General features: G+C 44.5%; 1 protein-coding gene across 1 annotated transcript in view; it reads right to left on the bottom strand.

Annotated features, from left to right (window-relative positions):
- The window catches only part of IQGAP3 (IQ motif containing GTPase activating protein 3), a 2,364,408-nt gene that overhangs the window by 1,990,835 nt on the left and 357,466 nt on the right, over positions 1–16,107 (bottom strand). The gene's annotated exons all lie outside the window — the stretch shown is intronic.

Here is a 16,107-nt window from a genome sequence, read left to right as displayed (position 1 = left end):
GAATGTTGCCATTTCGGGCATCTTTAAAGCCGTATTCCCTGCACATGGCAAGCAGTAAGGTTAATGCAATTCATGTGCACAAACCTAATGTAAACACAGACATCTACTACAGAAAATATGCCTCTGCTTCCTTTTCACTTTTGCCCACACACACACACACACACACACACACACACACACACATCAGCATTAAGCAACTTATTCCAACCTCACCTAAGGTCAACTTCACCAGGCCTTTACTAGAACAAGGATCTTCTGGTTCACAGTCACTGTTTCAACTCTCTACTCCACAGAATTGATAACCACCTGGATATATAGCTATAAACACACACACAGCTCACCAGCAAAGGACTGAAATATTAATTTAGTGGAATGCTTTCCATGTTTGCTTATAAGACTGAATAGGCATTTCGCTGAATGCATTGGATTTCAGTCAGAAGTAAATGCAGGTTTGGAGATTAGGGTGGTTGGACTGTGTACAGGCATGGAGGAGTTAGGGTAAAGATTAGTAAGTGGAAAGCTTAATGGAGTGTTTATGCTGGTGTTTCAAGTATTATGGTTAGAGCAGAGATTAAGCTAGGTGGTGTGTGTGTGTGTGTGTGTGTGTGTGTGTGTGTGTGTGTGTGTGTGTGTGTGTGTGTGTGTGTGTGTGTGTGTGTGTGTTCTAGATGTGTCATGTGCAGTGGGATTGTTACAGGGAAGGTTTTTATAAGGTAAAGGATAATGCTGGGTTTGGGTGCAAGGTAAAGGTTAGCATGTATAACTAGAGCTGGGGGGGGGGGGACAAAACCAATCTGATTAATCTAACCCTACCATAAGAAATCAGGTTAAAGATATTTATTTTATTTAACTTACTGACATTTATTTACTGGGAAAGTCCAAATGGGCACAGGTGCCTTTTTCAGTGGAAGCCAGGGGAGAAAAACTCCAAGGTATCATATGTAATAGGATCAATATTTACAATAACAAATTTTATAATGCAGTTTCAGTGAATACATAGCATCATAGTCAGCAAAATAAAATTTGTATTGATATCCACAGACATTAAATTTACAAGCTTTGTACTGAGACTTTACAGATAGAACAGTGATGTACAAGATAGGTAGGAGTAATTGAAGAAATACAGAGTGAGTGGGTAATTACAGGAGATAAGCAAGATTAAATGTTAACAGAAGTAGAGATAGAACAGTAATTTGGCTGTGCTAATTAGAAGTAGGTACAGTAAATTAAGCAGTACAATAAAGTGAGGTATTAGAAGGGGATAAGCAGGTTAAGTGATTTAGTGCTTTAAAGGGAGGTATAAGAAAAGTAATGAAGGGTATTCGAGAGTTATGCTGCAGCTGGGAACAGGGACAAAGCCAGGAGGCAGAGAGGAAGTCTTTTAATAATGGTTGGAAAAGATGAAGGTCTGTGATTGAATAAAATTCCTATATCAATCAGGTCTAAGTTTTACCTGCACTATTGGAGCATCGACTGACCCCAGCAGCCCTTTGTAGTTTGCAGATAAGCAGTTTTTTTATTTGAAAAAAGGAGACAATTTGGAAGACAATATTGAAGTAGGGGTCTAATTGCTGAGCAGACGGATGGGGTATGGATGATTTTATGGGTTAAGGTGAGCTGAGTATAAGATAGGTGGTGAGGAAGCTCAAGCCAGTTAAGTGCTTTTAGTGCTAAACAGTGGTGGTATCTGATAAGGTTTGCAGCAAGTGAATCTGGCAACTTTGTTATAGCAGTGTTCAGAACTAGGTGAGGCTTATAGGTTGGTCATGATAGGGGTTCCACATAGGAGAGAAGTGTAAATGGTAGCTAGAGTTACCTTGGCAGAGTCTGTAAGGAATTTATTCTATGTACAGTGCTTAGTTTTTGATGAGTTTTCTTTTTTGTTAAAATATTTTTTATTGCTTATAACAATTAAATGACAAAGTTTAACAGCAAAACTATCTAAAACTATACAAAGTAAAAAAAAAAAAAAAGAGTTATGTATTTACTATAACTTGGAATCTGTGCTATCCAGTATCATTATTCATCATGGATGGGTCTTGGATTCAACCTCAGATCTGAGCTGGCAAGTGATGAATAGAGCCACAGCTCAAGCTCCTCCCCTACCCATAATCCCCTGCTGAACTGTAACCCTCAGATTGGGTTTGCTAGATAGAGAAAAAGGACAGCAGCGTCTGTCCCAGAGACATACTATCCACAAAGAGAAACATTTCTCCAATATCACCAGGTCCCCAGAAGGAAGGTGAAGAAGGGCGGGAGCATATTGAATAATGACACTGGATAGCACAGATTCCAAGTTATAGTAAGTACATAACTCTTTATCTGATTCTATCCGTGTGATTATTCATCATGGATGGGTCAGAGTCCCCAGCTACTATGAACCCTGGTGGCCTCAGGGAAGGATGTGCTGGAGCACAGAGGAACCAAAGGAAGCAATGTTCCTACACACCAGATCCAACATATAGTGAGACATAAAGGTGTGAGGGCTAGACCAAGCAGTAGCAGAACAAATTTCATCCACAGAAATCTTAACTAGGAAGGCTGAAGATGTAGCCAAAGATCTAGCAGAATGGGCCTTAACCAGTCTGGGAAGCTCCATATGCCTGCTGTCATAAATGTAGGAAGTACAACTAGCAATCTATCTGGAAATAGTTACCTTAGAAATAGCCATGTCTGCTCTGGCCTGAGAAAAGGCCATGAAAAGCTGTACCGACTTTCGAAATTCCTCAGTCCTCTTAAGACAAAAACGTAATTGCCTGGCGACGTCTAAGCAATGCAAAGTATATTCCCCTTAATAGAATAATTGGGAAAGAAAACTGGTAGCAGAACAGACCGATTGAGGTTAGCCACCAAAGCTACTTTGAACGAAGGGTTTGTCCTGAGGGTAACCCTATTCTTGTGGAAGATCGGGAAAGGGGGTTTAATATTGACAGCCTGTAACTTGGAAACTCTTGGCAGAGCTAACAGCCACCAGGAAGGCTGTCTTCCAAGACAGAAATACAAGATCACAAGAAGCAGCTGGTTCAAAGGGGTTTTGTGTCAAAGGCTGCAACTCCAGAGTTAAATCCCATGGTGGGGAAGGATCTTTGATAGGAGGTCGAAGGAGAAAAATTCCCTTGAGAAAGGCTTTGCAAAGTTTTGAAGAAAATGTAGGACCTTCATTCAAATGGAAATCAGATATGACCACCAACTGAAGTTTAATCGTGGAGAAATTAGGACCTTCCTAATAGAGAGGAGTCAAGAAAGTACAGTTTTGTACCTACCATAAATGTAGATGTTCGAGTGTAGACACTGCTGCAGTCATTACACTTGGGTTATATCCTGCCATCAGGCGGTACCCCAGTCGGCCTGAGTTCCAAAGTCTTGGTCCGGAGTCGGTTGCTGTCGCTTCTTCCCTAACATCAGTGCAGCAGGGGGATATAAGATGCAGCCGACACCATTTTCTTTAGTTTTTCTTGCCCCAGATGTCAGGTGCCCCCAAATTGGTAGGCCTTGCAAATAGCTAGTGAAATATATACGTAAAAGAAAAGCAAACAGCCATTTTTAATTACCAGCAAATACTCCCTTTTAGGAATTAAGGGCAGAAGAGCTAGGTATGTGCCAGATATAGTTAGAGGGGAAGGAGGGAGGGTAACCTGGACTGCAGCAGTGTCTACACTCGAACATCTACATTTATGGTAGGTACAAAACTGTACTATGCTCATCGTGTGACACTGCTGCAGTCATTACACTTGGGAGGAATCCCAAAGCTGAGGTAGGGTGGATGGATCTATAAGGCATTAGGGGTGGCTATAAGGCCCTGCAGAAGAGCAGTGGCAAAGCCAGCTCTGGATTTGGAATATAAAGGCAAATGGTAATGTTTGGTGAAAGTATGGACAGAACTCCATGTTGCTGCTTCTAAAATATCCTTGGTGGGCACTCCTCTGAGGTAGGCAGTTGAAGTGGCTGTTGCCCTGGTGGAGTGAGATCTAATGCTGCTAGGTACAGGTTTCCCATGGTGGGTATAGCAGAAACGTATACAGTGAGCTATCCATTTTGAAATAGTCTGTTTTGAAATGGCTTTTCCCTGTGCTCCTGCAGCGTATGCTACCAATAATTGCTCAGATTTCCTGAAAGCTTTGGTTTTGTCCAAGTAGAAGCGTAACTGTCTGTGAATGTCCAAGGTATGTAGTAGTCTCTCTCCTTTGTTCTGTGGCTTTGGATAAAAAGTTGTCAAGTGAATAGTTTGGTTTAGAGCCACACTTGATACTACCTTTGGCATAAACGTAGGGTTAGTTCTTAAGGACACCCTGTCCTGGTGCAAGATGAGGAAAGGTTCCACTGCCATTAGAGCTTGTACTTCTGAAACTCTTCTTGCTGATGTTATTGCCAGTAGCAGAGCTGTCTTCCAAGAGATGTATTTTAAATCAGCTGTGTTAGCTGGCTCAAAAGGAGGTAAAGTTAATTTTTCCAAAACAAAGTTGAGGTCCCAAGTTGGTGTGGGTGCTCTACGGGGCAGTCTAGTGTTTTTAGCCCCTCTGAGGTACTGTTTGAGCAAAGGATTTCAAAAATTGGTGGATCCATGTTGTAATGAGCAGAAATGGCTGAGGCATGACTCTTGATGGATGAGAAAGAGAGGCCCTTGGTCCAGCATCTCAGTTAAGTATTGAAGTATCTGAGGAATGTTTGGTACAAGAGGGTCAAGGCTGTGTGCTTGGTTCCAGGCACATAATCTCTTCCATTTATCCGAGTAGGCTTTCCTGGTGCTAGGCCTCCTGGCCTCCAGAATGACATCCATAACAGCTCTGGAGAGAGACAATGCTTGGTTGGTTAAGAAATTTTCCATGCAGCTAGATTTAAGGTTTTTAGCTGGCTGTGAAGTATCTGATTGTTGTGTTGTGTCAACAGCTGTGGGATTTGAGGCAAAATCCAGGGTGGTTCTTGTGCAAAGTTCTTTAAGATTGGGTACCAGTGCTGGCGCGGCCAGTCCAGTGCAATCAGAATCATCTTTGGATCTTCCTGCCTGGCTTTTATGAGTACCTTTGGAAGGAGAGGTAGAGGAGGGAAAGCGTATACTTGTAGTTTTTTTCAGCTGAATGACAGGGCATCTACTTTCCATGCTTGTGGATGGTAGCTCCTTGTGCAGAATTTCTGTATTTGGCAGTTCATTGGGGTTGTAAACAGATCTATGTCTGGTTTCCCGCATTTTTGTGGTATCATTCTGAATATTTGTGGACTCAATTGCCATTCGGGAGGATCCATGATGTTTCTGCTTAGGTCGTCTGCCAGTGTGTTTTTCTCTCCTGGCAGGAATGAACTTGGTAGTTTAAAGCTGTATTCCACAAGTTCATGGCTTGTCTGCAGAGGGGGTAGGAGTGTGTGCCCCCTTGTTTGTTTATGTACCACACAACTGTGGTGTTGTCTGTCTTTACTGGTAGTTGTCCTGGATGTAGCAGGTCCTTGAAAGATATAATTGCATTTTGTACAGCTAGCATCTCTTTTTGATTGATGTGGAGATGTCTCTGTTCTGCGGGCCACTCACCCTGAATACATTTTCCTGCCATGTGTGCTCCCCAAGCATAATCCGATGCATCTGTTGGGAGTGTCTGCCTGGCTGTGGGTTGAGTAAAAGGCTGTCCCTTGTTGAGGTGACAAGCTTGAGCCCACCATTGAAGCTCCTGTTGTAGGCAAGGAATTAGTAGTATAACAGTTTCCAAATTTTGACAGTGTTGAGACCATACACTCTTTAGGTACCATTGTATTTTCCTCATATGCAGACTGGCATATGGAATTAGTAGTATGCAGGATGCCATGTAGCCCAAGGCCTGCAGAATTTTTCTTGCAGGTAGTTGGGTCTTTGTTGCCATTAAATTAAAATACTGAGTCAGTTGTCCTTGCTTGTCTGGCATGAGATAAGCCATCTGGGCCATTGTGTTTAAGCTGACACCCAGGAATATTATCTGTTGTGAGGGCACTAGTTTTGATTTATTTTCGTTTACTGTGTACCCCAGGCAACTTAACTGTTTACGTACGCCAGATGCTTTAGAAGAATGTCCTTGCTCTCTGCTAGAATTAGGCAGTTGTCCAGGTATGGGTAAATTTGAATTCCTTTTTGCCTGCAAAATGCAATTACTGGTGCCAGGCACTTTGTGAAGACCCTGGGCGCAGTAGATAAGCCAAAGGGCAGTGCAGAGAATTGATAGTGCATTGAACCTGCTAGAAATCTGAGGTATCTTCTGCAGTTTTGTCTGATAGGGACATGCAGGTATGCCTCTTTGAGGCCCAAAGTCACGAGCCAAGCTTTCTTGCCCAGCATGGGAAGAAGCTGCTGTAGTGTCAACATTTTGAATTTCGGAACATCCAGGTAAGTGTTCAGAGAAGAAAGGTCCAGAATGGGTCTCCAGGCTTTGTCCTTTCTGGGAACCAGAAAGAGTCTTGAATAAAATCTTTGTCCTTGCTCTTGTGGTGGTACCTTTTGAATAGCTCTCATGTCCATGAGTGCTGTAATTTGTTTCTGAGCCTCTGCCCATTGATTTGGTGGCAGATTTGGCATTCCTTTTAATCTTGGGAGAGTGTGGAAGTGGAACCTGTAACCTTGATGAATGATGTTGAGAACCCATTTGTCTTTGGTGATGCAAAGCCAATTGTGATAAAAAAGAGCCAGTTTTCCTCCTAAGGGGACTGCCAAGAGAGAGCTGTTTGGCAGCCGTAGTAGGAAGTAATTGAAACTGTTTTTATAAGGTTGAGGTCCGTCTTCCCCTTCTTTCTGGCCTGGCGCACCCCACTGTCGAGGTCTGTAAGGGCCTTGCGTCTGACCTCTACCTCTTGGACGTCTATATCTGCCCCTTTGAGGTCTGTCTGACTGGAAAGGACCAATTTTTGGTTGGCCAATTTCTGCTGAAACGAGGGGGTTGAACCTGTAAGAAATCTTTGACCGTTTGCATAGATTTTGCCTTATCTTCCATCTTTTTTAATACCTCCTCTGCTTTAACTCCAATCAACACATCCCGTTGCAAAGGTGCATCCAGTAATTTGGCCTTCACATGTTCTGTTAGTGTATGTTCTTTTAACCAAGCATGCCTTCTAATGACAGAGCCTGTAACTGCTGCTCTGCAGGAGGCCTCTAAGGAATCAAAACCACATTGCAAAGTATGTTTTCCCACCTGTTCAGCTGCATGCAATAAATCCTGCATTTCTTTCAAATTAGGCGGATCTGAATCTGGAAGCATCTCTTGTTTCAGCTGAGACATTAAAAATTGCTGATATTGGCTAAAGTTGCAGATGTATAAACTTTCTTGCCCCATTTGTCTAATGCTCTAGAATCTCTGACAGAGGGGGCTGTTTTTTTGCTGATGAAGCCTTAATCCCTTTGAGTCCCTGATAAATAGTTTCAGGGTCAGCAACAGGGCTTTTGTAAAGAAATTTGTGAGTCAGGGACTCTGTAATATCTATCTGGCTTAACTGGGGCTGGTGGTAAGGAGTCAGGGTTTAAGCTGGATTCAGTGTATACATCATCCACAATTTCTAACACTGGCGGGATAGCAAGGGGTCTGTGTTGAGGCAATAAAAGGAAGTCTCTGAGCCTTTTCTTGGATTCTGAATAATCCTGGCCTTCCCAGTGGAAATGCTCCCTCATGGTATGTAATGTCTCCCCAAAGGAGTAGTCCTCAGGCAGAGAAGCTGATGGAATGGATTCCTCAGCATCAGAATCCTCATAAGGGGGTAAGGAGTACCCTAGGTCTGAGGATGAGTCAGAGGAAATGAACACCTGGTCTGAAGATTCATAGTCTGCTTCTTGTCTGGGCCTTTTATCTGGAGGGGGTTGAGACCCTCTGATCAGGGTGATTAGGTCTTCGGCCATTTTAAGCATTTGTTTCTTAGGCATGGAAGCCTGCCCTGGAGATTGCTATGTCTGTTTCTTTGCTTTAATAGGAGGTTACACTTGACAGAGGGTTTAATTGTTAACTGTGTAGGTCTGAAAACACCCTCTGAAGCTGTTGAAGGTTCAGCTACCTTGGTTCCCTCTGTGGGATTAAGCTCGGTAATTTGAATTGTAGGGGCGTCCGAAGGCCCAGCCAGCTCCACGTGGGAGTCAGAGGCAGTCTGGGGTTCTATTGTAGCGGTCGTCAGGGGCTGCGTAGGTGCCTCGTTGAAAACTGGAGAACTGGCGACCAGCCTAGAAGAGGCCTCGTCGTCAGACTTGTGCCTCGGATGCCTGCCCTTGACCTTGCGTTTAAGAATTCCAGTCGTCGGAAGTTCCGATGGCATGGTGTCGTTAAATTTTCTGCCAAAGTAATGTCGGGCAAAATCAAACCGACGTTTAATAGTGCGCTTATTAAACTTAGCACAAAACCGACAACCAGTGACGTTGTGGTCAGAGCCTAGGCATGGGATAAAGTAGGAGTGGAAATCCTTATGAGGTATTTGCTTCCCACAAGAAATACAATTATTAACTTTTACTGACATCGGTCTGAGGCAAGAAAAAGTTTCCCCAACGGGGTACTTAGCTTTTTAGAACACTTCGGTTCAGGATTCGGCATGAAAATCTCAGGAGTCGGCCGACCTGCACTTGCGAACTGCTTCTGCTTCGGGCACCGCGCGGAAGAAAGACTAATGAAAATGGCATTGGTTGCATCTTATATCCCCCTGGCACACTGACGTAAGGGAAGAAGCAACAGCAACCGACGCCGGACCAAGACTTTGGAACTCGGGCCGACTGGGGTACCGCCTGACGGCAGGATAACCCAAGTGTAATGACTGCAGCAGTGTCACACGATGAACATCAGAAAAATAAGGGAATCGGGAGTGAAAAGGGATCCAAGTTGTGATGTCTGGCCCAGACAGAAAATCTTCTCCATTTACTAGAATACACCTTTTTGTAGATGGCTTCTGAGATTCCAAGATAATATTTCTGACCAGAGAGGGAAGCCTGGACTGAGAAAGGATCACTGGAACTGGAGAAACCAAGCAGTTAGATGAAAAGTCTGAAGGTTGGGAGGGGAAAACCCCAGGGATGGGAGATGAGATCCAGAGCTGGATCCAATTATCCATGGAGGATATTTGAGATGAAACCGAAGAAGGGAGAACCATGCCTGACTAATCCAAAAGAGGGCAATGAGAATGAGAGAAGTCTTCAGGCAGAGGGCTTTCTGTAAGACCTTTGGAATTAGAGGAGTGGGGGATAAGCATAGAGGAGTCCCGACAGCCAGTTGTAAATCAGAGAGTCACTGGGTGACTCCCCCTTGGGGGGGGGGGATCAGGACAAATTAGGTGCTACATTTGTGGTTGACTGGAAAGGCAAAGAGATCGCAACATGGTTGACCCCAGCGGTCGATAATCTAATGTTCCACTGATGGATTCAGGGAACACTTGTGAAGACTCAAGATGGATCTGCTGAGGTTGTCGGCCAGCATAATGGACCTGCCGGGAATGTTAGCTACAAGAAGGAAAGCACCTGGAAGACATTGCCCATTCCCACACTCTCATGGCCTCCCTGCACAGGGTATAAGATCGTGTTCCCCCTTGCTTGTTGATGTACCAGACAACAACCATGTTGTCCGTTTGAATTGCTATAGTCCCCGAGAGGGAGAGTCTCCTGAAAGGCTTGCAACATTAGGACTGCTACCTCTAGGATGTTTATGTGCAATTTGGTCTCTATGAGTGACTATGTGCCTTGAACCATCCTTCCCTGAAAATTCCACACCCACCACAACAGGGAGGCATCTGTGGTCACTGTGGCCTTGGGTGAAGAAAGACAAAAGGGCCTGCCGAGAGTTAGATCCTGAGACTAAAGCCACCAAACAAGGTGATTTTTGCATACCTGAATCATCCTGATGGGTGTGGACATGGGATGAACCTGAGCAGACCATTGCACAGCTAGGGTCCACTGCAAAACCCGCATGTTCATAGGTTCATAAGTGTGTACTAGGCTAATGGACCTGGAGCCTTTACAAGCCTAGCTCATACAAGTGCTCTGGCATCGTGCCGCCCGATGTGATACCTAGCAAGTGGGACTAATTGGATGGCGGCTGCCATTGAGCCTAATGCCTGTAGAATTAGGTGAGCTGCTGGATGCTCTGGAGACAGCAAGTGAGAGACCTGATCCTGAAGAAGGTGAACTCTGCGCAGGGATAGTGCTGCAGTCTGCAACAAGGTGTCCAGTTGAACTCTGGTAAATTCCAGGTTCTGGCATGGAGAATTATTGGATTTGGGCAAATTGACCATAATGCCAAGATCCTGAAAAAGGTTGAGGGTATAGTTGGTGGATATTGACAGTTGATGCCTTGTGGGGGCCATGAGGAGCCAATCATCCAGGTATGGAAAGACCTGGAAGCCTTGCAGCCTGAGATGAGCTGCCACCACTGCCATACATTTGGTAAACACCTGGGGGGATTATGGTGAGTCCAAAGGGCAGGGCTCGGAACTGGTAATGACTGACTTCTTAACCAGAAGCGCAGGTGTCTCCTGGAGTGTCTGTCAATCTTGATATGATGGCATGCATCCTTGAGATCCACTGAACACATCCAATTGTCCTTACGCAAGAGAGAGAGAATGGACTGAACAGTGACCATCTGGAGCTTGGACTTCTGAACAGATAGATTTAGTTTGCTGAGGATCAAAACTGGATGCAGGTCCCCGGTCTTTCTGGCACCAAAAAGAAGTGAGAGTAAGTTCCGACCCCGTGTTGTCCTGTTGGGACCTCTTGGATGGCTCTTTTTCAAAGAAGGTCTAGAACTTTGAGGTGGGCCAGCTCCCATTGGTGGGGTAGGACATCCAGGAATATTTTTGACATGGGGGCTGAAAAAAGGGAATGAAGTAACCCTGGAAATAACCTTTAACACCCACTGACATGATAAAATAATTGTCCAGGCTAGTGGGTGAATGGATAATCATCTTCCAACAGCCTCCAGGGCAGGACAGCCAGGCAGTGCTTCAGGAGCGCTGGGAGGGCTTCTCCAAGAAGGGTTCTCGGGAGCCCTGATTCTGCAGACCCTCTCTGCCTCTGGGGTGATGTCTACCATTGAATCCCCTACCCCGGCTTGTGGAAGAGGATTCTAAGGGAGCATCCTGGAAGGAGGACTGGGTCCTGTGGAACCAAAGGTTCTTACTACCTCTGAGTCTCAGAAAAGGATCACTGAGGGGTAGAAAACTTGATTCCAACAATGGACAGAGTCTTTCCCTCCTCCTCGCTGAGGGTTAATGTTTCCTTGATGGAAGGTCCAAACAAGGTTGAACCATCAAAGGGAGTATTAGTAAAGGACGCCTTGAAGAGTTCAGCAAAACCACAGCGGCAAAGCCAGGCACGCCATATAATGGCATTTCCTGGGCAGACACTAGAGAGGTGGCCTCTGCCACATTGGAGATCAACCTCCTCGAAACATTAGACAGGGAAGTCAGAGTGGCTAGCTTAGGAGATACCAGCTTAAGACTCTACAGGGGCAGTAACTCTGAGGGAGGTGATGAGCTCCAATACCAAATCCCTCTGAAGCCAGGTGAAATGTGCCATGTGGTTGGTTGTACTCAGTCCGAAATTAGCTGAGGCAAACACGCACTTTCCAAAACAGTCAATCGCCAGAGACCGTCTATTCGGGGGATGGACAGAGGACCTCTGCTCCAATAGCTCCTTCTTAGTAGCAGCGGCCACCACAATGGCATCTACGGGGATGGCCTTACTCCAAAAAGCTTTACCTTTGGGGAGGACTGAGGAATTTGTCTGCCTTTTTTGGTACCGGTTTCACTGTGTCCAGCTCCTTCCAAGCCCTGCTGGCGAGGAGTTCCACAAGCTCATTGGGCAGGTAGGGACACCCAGGTAGAAGATGACCCATCCCAAAGGCTTTCAGAAAGACAGATTCCTCCGAAGACATGGTGGAGAAAGACCAACTGCCTTTTTGCTTGAGAATTTCAAGGATGTCCCCAAAGGACACTTCCTCAGGCGGAACTCTGGGGGACCAGTCCCCTTCCTCGAAATCCACGTCCTCAGTGAGGGATTCTCTAGGGGAGTCCAAGTGCCTCGTCTTGCACATTCTCTTGGAGGGGGTTCCTCCACTGTGGGCTCTGGAAAGGACTCAGAAGTGACCGGGACCCTAAGCGGAGCACAGCCCGCCTGAAGGCACTCACGGGAGGGTTGACCATGGACAGATGATGAGGCCTCGTTGCCCAAAGCCAAGAACGGCTGGGAAGGACCCAGAGATGAAGGAGAGGAGAAAGCCAAGCTGGAGAAGGTCCTCTCTACCGCTTAGAAGGCTTACAGACTAGATGAATCCCAACTGTCCTCTCTCATGGCCGCAGCCACCTGGGAGGGAAGGAAGGACCTCAACAGAGCACTGAGGCCCCCAGATGATACCAGCCCCAACCTGTCTAATACTGAAGCCCCCAAAGGAAGGGAATGGTCTGAAAAGTCCGGACCCGACCCCACCGAGAAGGAACCAACACCAACCTCACAGGATTGAGGCGCAGCCTGTTCCAACAGCAACAAACAGAATCCGCCAGGGACCCTGACGGTGCCGGAAAGAGAGGGATACCCGACACCGTCAGCCTCTTACAGGGAATGCTCTGGTCCTGGCGTTCCAAACCCAAATGGGTTGGAAGAGGAGAGTGAAGCCCAGTGGATGGAAAAGGACCCCTAGGCAAATGAGCTGGGGATGGTAACTAGCCCAGCTCAATCTGGGACTTATGGAAAGAATGGTGAGGAGTTTCCTCATCTAAAGGTAGTAAACTCCTGGAAGACTTGGAAGATATGGAAAAATGCCGCAATCTAGCTGGAGACCTAGACAATGTCCTATGATCCCTGAAGGAGGACCGACTCCAGCGCCTCTGATCCGAAGACCTAGATCTGGAGGGGGAGCTATCTATGAGTATCGTATCTGAGATAATTTGATCCAAAGCTCTAGGAGGATCCAACGCTTTAGCCGGAGTGCTAGACAGATCCGATGAACGTAGAGGCCTCAGATCCAAGAGCTTGATCCAAGGCCCACAGAGCGGAGGAGCCCGGATCCGAAGCCATAGAGGCTGGACTCTGATCCGGAGATCTGCGATCCGACAGCCTCAGCTTTTTTTTTTGAAGGAGATCCCTTCGGAGGAGGTAAGGACCTCTTCTTAAGATCTGGGAAACAGAGGAGGGAGATCCCGAAGCCAAGGGAATACCCTTAGCTAATCCTTTCAAGAGCAATTTTTTTTCTGTGCTCCATGAGAGCCCTGGGATTGAATCCGATGCAAATGTTGCATTCAATCTCAAGATGGGTTGTCCTATACAATAAACACACTTCTCTTGCGAGTTGGAATGCAGCATCTTCCGACCGCATTAGCAGCATCTTTTAAAGCCAGATGGCTTATCAGACATACTTTCAAAAAGACACAGACACAGACACAGACACACACACACACACACACACACACACACACACACACACACACACACACACACACACACACACAAAACCCCCCTAATAAAGAGAACAGAAGCACTATCAAAGAGAACAAGTAAAACTAATACCACTATTTTTTTTTCTTTAAAGTAAATTAAATTAAATAACTAGCTATGGAGAAGAGAAGAGCCCATGGGAAAAAGGGCAGGAACCTGATACACAAACTATATAAAAGTACAGGGAGGGGAGGAAACCTAGCACCAACTACAATAAAAACCTAAAAGAGTTTCAAGAAAGACTACAGGGAAGAAAAATTAAGCACTTATCTGAAAGGAAGGCTATGCTACTGGAATCACATCATAGGCATTTCCGTGGCAAACGAAATCTGAGGGTTACAGGTCTGCAGGGGATTATGGGAAGGGGAGGAACTTGAGCTCTGGGTCTGTCCATCAGTTGCCGGCTCGGATCCGAGGACGGATCCAAGACCCATCCGTGATGAATAATGACACAGATAGCATCAGATCAAATAATTTACAAATGTGTCTACTATCTAATTTAACTTCTAATAATTCTTAAAAAAATAAAAATAAAGTGAAAAGTAAAGTTCTGGTTATTAACAAAAATATAATTGTTTACTTAACAGATCCCGAAGTTTGATTGATGGGGTTTTTTTTGATAGTGTTGGGGATATGTAAACCGAATTTAAGATGGTCATCAATTGTCATGCCAAGTAGTTTTGCATACAGGGTAATTTCAAACATGGTACTATATAAGGAAGAAACTATAAAGTTTTTTTTTTTTTTTTTTTTGGGGGGGGGGTGGATTTAGCAGCACGTGATTATCCTGTAGCCAACTTTCAACAAGAGCAAAAGGCTTCTTGAGTAATTCTCGCAAGATGTATTAGGTTGTTGGAAATGCATATTTGGATCACACTGGTGCATTTTATGAGGGAAGCTTGCTGTGAGAATTTATGTAAACTGTTAGAGAATGTATTAAAAAGTAGACTGCAGAGAATGGAGCTCTGTAGCACACCAGTACTGACAGGAAGGGAGAAAAAGTGGGAAGCCATTGGATAAGTAGGGAAGACCATCAGAGACTAGATCAAAAGCTTTAGAGAAATCAAGGAATACAGAGGAAAAAGTTTGCCTTCATCTGTGGTTTTGTTAATATTACCTCGAAAGCTAATAAGGCCATAATAGTGCTCTGGGAGGGTCAGGATCATTTCCTAAAGAATATGTTGAATAAGTCACTTGTGAATGCACTTTTCTAGAATTTCTAACAAAGGGGATAATATGGCAATAGGTCTGAAATTCGTTACACCAACTGAGATTCCTCCTTTATATGGGAGGATGAAGAATTTTGTCCATAAAGAATGAATGTATGATTCTTTGATAGATCTGTTAATTATAACAGACAGGATAAGCTATGGAACTGGCATGCCAGCTTCAGATATTCTGTTGGGAGATTTATTTACTAAAGGAGAAGAGGGTTTCAGTTTAAGAATTAACAATTTCATGCAAGAGTTCGGGATGGGTTTTAGGGTGCAATGGTGGGGTGTTAGCAGTCTGAGAAGATGGCATGTCAGGACTGTTGGGAGGAAAATTCTTTAGTAAGGCATTTAATGCATTCTATAAAACAAGTATTAAATTGAGCAGCTGTTTCAAAGGGAGTGCTATGGGGCAGAATTTAGAGTGGTGGATGTTCCAGGGTGGAGTATATTAATAGAGGACCAGAATTTTTTGGGTTAGGAGAATAATTTAGTAAGAGGTTACTGGAGTAGGATTTTCTTGTCTAGGATAATCTGTCATTTAGTATGGTTATATACTTCTTTAAAAGTGTTGCAGGTTTTGCAGAGATTGATATTTTAACCATTCCTTTGAAGCCCTTTTATACATTTGGTGCTTACTTTGAATGGATAACCGAGGAGTATGGTTATTCTTTTTGTTCTAGTTGGAGCCAGGCTGAGGAGTTTCAGGAAAGTTGTGTACAGCTTTGATGAGTGGGAATATTTTTCAGGAAAGACTACTTAAAGGAGCTTAGAGTTCTGCTAAATGTATCAGGGTTAAAATTAGTACGGCTATGGGAAGTTCTAAGTAAATGTTGTATGGCATGATGGGTACCAAGTCTATTTGCATATACAGGGTGGTGATCACTGAGGGAATCATACAGGGTGCTACTGGAGACATACTTAGTGGAGTCAGACACCAATATCCAGTAGAGAACTGAGCTACAGTTTTTTGGGATAGTTATAACATGTGGGGGAGGATATGAGTTGAATCAATCCACATGGGTGCTCCACAATAATCAATCCACATAAGCTATCAATCCACAATAAATCACAATCCACATAAGCTAGTTGACGGATATTTTGTGGAGATCATCTGCCAGTCGAAATAAATGTCACCTAGGATTACCTCTTCATTAGCAATTGTATGCGAGAGCCAGTTTAGCATGTATTCTAGGGCAGTAGCATTATTACATGTGGGAATATAGAGTACTATTATACAAAATTGCTTATGGTTATTTAGTTTAAGAAGGCAGAGGAATTCAGCGTTATGGATTTTGGGAAAAGGTTTATCGCAGGGTAGAATTTCAAGGTAGTCATGGTATAGTAAAGGTACTCCACCACAATTTTTTTTTTTAGTTCTGTCAGCCCTGATACTATAATCCGGGACTGAAACTTCAGAGTCAAGTATATGGGGTTTTAGCCATGCTTTAGTAATGGCAAGAATATCTGGTGTATTGTGGGAGATCCAAGCATGGA

The sequence above is a fragment of the Protopterus annectens genome, chromosome 8.part0 (assembly GCF_019279795.1).
Source record: "Protopterus annectens isolate FY-2018-M chromosome 8.part0, PAN1.0, whole genome shotgun sequence".
Lineage (NCBI taxonomy): Eukaryota > Metazoa > Chordata > Ceratodontiformes > Protopteridae > Protopterus > Protopterus annectens.
The sequence above is the reverse complement of the archived record's forward strand: the minus strand, read 5'-3'. Positions and strand labels throughout refer to the sequence as shown.